Source organism: Nannospalax galili, unplaced genomic scaffold, assembly GCF_000622305.1.
Source record: "Nannospalax galili isolate Female #2095 unplaced genomic scaffold, S.galili_v1.0 scaffold1051, whole genome shotgun sequence".
NCBI lineage: Eukaryota > Metazoa > Chordata > Mammalia > Rodentia > Spalacidae > Nannospalax > Nannospalax galili.
This window is the reverse complement of record NW_008331995.1, coordinates 8,061,733-8,067,886: the sequence shown is the minus strand read 5'-3', so window position 1 is coordinate 8,067,886 and position 6,154 is coordinate 8,061,733.

Sequence of the window (6,154 nt, the reverse complement as noted above, 5' to 3'; positions counted from 1 at the left end):
GAAAGATTTAGATCAACTGTTATTTCATTATGACTTTGAAATATGACTTTAAACATGAAAGAAATTTATATGTTAAAATTATTAGATATATCTTTCTCACTTTTGAAGACTCTCTTGGTGTTTATTCAATTGTTGATTCTACTTGCTTCTTATTAAGGTTTGTATTTTCTTTCTTATTGTGTGCCTGGTAATTTCTGGCTCAGTGCCAAACATTGTCACTTTATGCTTTTGAGAATGTGTTATTCTTTTCAATATTTGAAGTCTCTTCTGGAGGCTGACGTCTCCTCACATGTGTGCTCTGACTCTTACTTAACAAAGTGCCTGAACATTTACTCTCAATGCAGCTTTCTGCACTTCCAGTGTTGTGACAGGTGAATTTGTCCTTCCTTGACAATTCTGATCTCTAAACTCTGTCTCCTTCCCTCTGGGAGACTTCCAGGCTGTCTTTTAGGTTTTCTCATACTGTGAAAATCTCTCAAGGCATCAAGCTTTAGGCAGGTCTCTGCCATGTATGTCTGGTCATCCACTGATTACTACTGAAATGGATTAAAATGGGATAGTAACTTGGGTTCTTTGTACTAAATTCTATCTATAAGCAAAGTTCCCTTACAACATACTTGATAGACATAAATATTAGCATAAAATTTCATCACTGCCATCATCAAATGTGTAAATATGTATAGCTATCTCTCATTGTCTTCATGTAATTCTCCTAGGATAGCTTCAATATGATCAAAACTCTCACAATCATCAAATGCCTCATGGCCTTGTATAATATGTTATAGTAGCTGCACACAGCCCTGCATACCCTCTGCTAGACCTTAAATCATCTTTAGGTGACTTAGAGTGGCTAATACAAAATAAATGTTAGGTAAGTAGTTGTTATACTTTATTGTTTTTGGGAATAGTGATGAGAAAAAATCCACACATACTCAGTATGACTGTGTATAAAAATATATTTTCACATGTTGTTGGTTGGACCCATGATATAGAAGAGGTGGTTATGGGTAGGTGGCCACATGATGTCTGGAAAGGGAAAACAGCTTTCACTCTTAACTCTCAGTACATGATGATGTAACAGAAATGTTCATGGAATCAAAATATCCTTCACTTATAATTTTTTGACTTTTCAACACCATAATAGTGTGAAGCAATATACATTCCGTTGAAACTGCATTTCAAGTCTTGAATTCTGATATTTCCCTGTGCTACCCATCTCCGGTATAGTCATATCTTGAGATTCTGTACACCAACTCCTAGTAAAGAGGGAAAACCCAACACTCTGAAGACCACTGTATTGCCATTATGTTTTAGAAATACTTTTGGTTATTTCTATCCTAATTTGTAAACAATTAAGTAAATAACTATCTGGTTCTCCTCCTTCCTGTGCAAATAAAAGGATCCCAATACTCTTCAGAGGAAGCTCAAGAAAACTTCCCAGCATGAAGGCTGTAAGCCAGTCATGAGTGAGAACTTTTGCAACTGATTATCTTGACCATTTAAAAAGACAAGAAGCAAACCAATGATGATGTGTGCTTGTCAGTACTGGTTAAATTATTGTCATTACTAAGAAAAGAGTTGGGCCTATTGATGATAAAGAAAAATTAGGTGATATGGATAGAAGTCCTGACAATGGAAGCATATACTGTCTACTGCCACAGGTGAAGAAGAGTCTTAAATATACTGCAAGAACCAACAGGTGATTCTTTGGATATGCAGTGTTTATAGTAAAGTCTCAATAGGTATTAAATTTATAATGATGTGATGGTCAAGAGTGAGGCAGAAAATGCAGATAATAAAGATGAAGAATTTTTTAAGAAGGAGCAGCACAGGGTAATGGTGGGTGTTTAGTGTCACACTAAACAGCTAGCATTACGGAAATGAGTTTATTCTGGAAAAATATACCACAGTGCACATATGTACATTCAACAGTATATTCTAGACTGCCCAGTCAGAAATGAAGTCTACTGTCCCACAGAAATGAAAAGAAAGCTACATAGTAATAATTTACAACTTGATGTACTTACTACATTCTCTTAAGCGTTACCTTATGTTTATAAAATCTATTTACAAGGGTACAGAGTGATGTGCTGTCAGTGAAATTTTAACCACACACTTTTTATTCTTTTGAAAATGGGCACTCTGAGTAGAGGAACCAACAGGGACATGGTAAAATTTGAAAGACAAATTATAAAAGGAGGAACTACCACAAAATGTCTCTGAATATAAGGGGACTACATCACTATTCCAATAATATATTTTAACATACTTTTCTCCCTCACAGCATCAATTACTTATAGCATCTTTCCAGTTGATTATTTTCTCTTTTGAAATGTAAACGAACACTTGAAAGTTGAGCCTTATTCAATCTTCCAGCAATAACTTTTATCAGCTAATCAAATCCACACCTAGTTGATACAACTCACAGGGGTGAGGTGATTGGAATAGAAAAGGAAATCTATGGAATCTAATGGAATACTTCTAGTGCATCTCATTTTGGACAGGCCTATTCTTTATTGAACAGGATCTTTCTTACACTCCTGGATGTTCAATACTGCAGGCTCCTTTCCTCAATATACAAATATAGAACCCCCACTTCCTACAGGGGCCACATTCTAAAAGCCCGGTTGGTGTCTGGCATGTTAGATTTTATGTATATTGTAGACCTGTCAAATTGGTGAACAATATTAACCTTTTGACAGGTCTACAATTACCTAAAAGACAGACAAACCTCTTGGCATATTTGTGAGGGAATTTCCAGATTGGGTTAATTAAGGTGGACAGACCCACCTTAAATGTGGGCAGCACTATTTCATGAGCTGTGGTCCTGGACTGAATAAAAAAGATCAAGAGAGCTGAGTATTAACATTCATCTTCTTCTCCTGACTATGGATGCAACATGACCAGCTTCTTCACACTCTTGCCACCATGCCTTCTACAGGATGATGATCTGCACCCTTGAACTGGTACCCCAAATAAGCCTTTCCTGTCTTTGATTTCTTTTGTCAGGTTATTTTGTTATAGTAATGAGAAAAGTAACATATATATATATATGATAAAAGTTAATATTTAAATTAGATAAAGAAAGAGGTTCAAAAAGGAAGAGTAAGCCAAAACCATTATCATAAGTTAACAGAATGTATTCTCTCTCTCAAAACATCTTACCTTCTTCCAGTGACAATATGCAAAGAAACAATGTCTCATTATTGGAGCCTGGTAAGGTGAGTGGTGTAGGCACCAAGGGAGAAGATGGGGTGAACAAACACTTTACTGTGTAGCTTACGGTACCGTCACTGTGAGTAGCTCCACAGCACGGCAGAGGTGGGGGATGACTGTAGTGCTTTGCACACATATTTTATCATGGGGTCAGTACCAGTGCCAGTGATGAGACTCCAGTTTTCACACTACTTATGCTATGGTCCCAGAGACCTTGGTGCTGCTATCTGATCCCCAAGCAAAGCAACGTGGAGCTATAGAGAACAGTGTTCTTTACGTACATTACGATGTGCATGGTCACTCCGTTGTTCAAGGTACCATTCAAGAAGTGGAATCATGAGAAGGTATTTATTTTAAGAAGTTTGTTGCAGAGACTTGACCTTACACAATTTAGGGAGCTTGTTAACATTCTTTGTAAAGCTTTGAACTATGAGTCTGTCATAGATGTCCCAGCAGAAGTGCATGCCTTTTGTTGTAGAACTAAACATACCGCCAACTATGCAGGAGGTGGGGAAGCCAGAGGAGGATATGTTTGGGTGCAGGCCAGATGTTGCCCTGCACAGACCAACTGACCCAGACAGATAGGGATTGATGCTGAAGAGCTTAGAATGGGGCTTCCTCAATCTCCCTATAAAAAAAGTAATATAGCTACTGTTATATGCTTATTTTTCAGATCTCTCCCATAAATATCTTTCAGGTTCTTTTTAAGCATCATTGTGAGAAGGATGATGCAGGCTAGGCAAGTCACCCCATTAAAAATCTACTTTGTGCACCTTGCAGCTCTGCACTGTACAACCTTCACAGCTGCATGTGGCAGCCTGAAGACTTCAATCAGGCAAGTACTGGAAAGGCTCCCACTTAGGTAAGGGTGGAAGAGAAGAAGCCATTGGTGACATAATGTACAGACTGTCCCAGAAGGGACATGCATATTCACAGTCAGAGAAATAAGTTGATTACGTAGATGGGCTCCCTGTCAGTGGCATGAGCTCGGCATCCTAATGCCTGGCAGGAATCACAGTCCTGATATTTATTAATAGAAATAGACATATTCGTTTTGCCTTCCACAACACTGAAAGATCTTGTATTAAACTTATACTTTTCTTAAGTTCAAACTAGATTTAGGAGAAAAAGCCTAGATTTTCATTTTCTTCCTCTTATGTCCTAAACAGCTGAGGAAATTCAAGAAAATAATCTTGGACTTTTTTCCATGTATCTCAGAAGGAAAGAAATGCCATTTTAAATCTAATTTTAAGAATGACAGCTTCTTCTTTAATAATCTCACCTGTCTCTTATTTCTATACCAAAGTGTTGTGGTTTTTAAAAAGTATTTACCTACTGTACTCTTATGCCCATAAACCTCGTTTTCCCTTATAATTTGTATAAGTAACAACTGCATATTCGTTCATGTCTGTGCCATTGCCTATAAAGATCCTGTGTGGTTTCAACTTTATTAAATTAATAATTTAGGGACATAGTGATATTCTTTTCCAATTAGCCTCGAAGCTCTTCAAAGACTTATTTTATCTCTGATAACATCAAATAAAACTGCTTACAATTTTTTTATTTGCTTTATAGTTCTTTAAAGGACACAAAGACATCATTTGTGAATAGCTGATCAAATGTTAGAATTTCCTTTTGGATCCAAAAGTCCTGTTAAACTGAGATTGTATTTGAAGTTCAATATATTTAAATATCTTGCTTTGTGGCTGACCCATGAGAGGTGGTCTAGAGAAAAGACTGATCAAGATAACATGTTCTTTTCTTTTTTCTTTCTTTCCTGGGTTAAAAAAAATGAAAAAGGTACTTTTCACTGATGTACGTGGAAGATCAAGTACTGTCCAAGAGAATTATGGCTGTCTGTCCCATGTGGCAGAGCAGGTCTGGAATTACAGATGCAAAGGCAAGGAGATGAGGAAGAACTGAGGAGGGGAGTGAAGAATAAACAAGAGATGCCCAACCTCCAAATAATGGCAGCACTAGATGTTCACAAAGGGTAATGATTCAGACATATCGTACTGATTAAAACGCCCTTTGCTTTAAGCATCATACCTCTGTTGACAATATCTATTAGTTTACATAATTATCTTCAGTAATTATTGAGAATCTAGTCAAAGACACTGCACTGTAACAATCTTCTGAATCAATATGCCCTTATTAATAAATAATTGTAAAGTAATTTGGAACATGAACTCAGGAAAACATTGTGAAGGGTGAAGAATGTTCTGTACTGTTCAATCATAATCACCCAACTATCTCAAAATATTTATATTTTGCATTTTAAAAACAGGTCTTCAAGTATCCCAGGCTGGTGTAGAACAAAATCTGTAATATTGTTATTTCTTCATAAGTGATATTAATTAAGTGTCTGAACCCTTATTTCTACTGATGAGAGAAAGCAAAATTTCAAATTCAAGTTAACTCAATCTCCTCTCATTGAGGAGCATTCAAGATCAGTACAATTGTGGGGCCTGATGGTGCTCACCATTAATCCCAGCACTTAGGAGGTAGAGGAAGGCAGATCTCTGTGAGTCCATAGTGAGATCCTGTCTCAAAACAAATCAGTACAATTCTGCCTTGCTCTACTCTTTGCCACTGGGAGCATATGTATATGAAGGTCCCTGTCATCAGGAGTCTTCACAGGTGGAACATTTCCTGCAAGCTTTTGGAATGCTCTTTCCCCACTTTTACAGTATCTGAAAACTGAATTCTTTCTGCTCATGTTCTCTAGTTGCATCACAAATGACATCTCTTACTGGCCCCCGAATCCCTGTTTGTATTCTCTCAAATGTGGTGGTTTTTAATACTCCCAAGGTGGGAGTATTTGACCTCCTGTCTTTCTATGTAAATGCCTTTACCTGCCATTGGTACTCTGATAACAGGTGGCACGCAGAGATTTTTCCATAAGTCTTATGAAACAGGAGTGTGGCTTGCTCAGTGT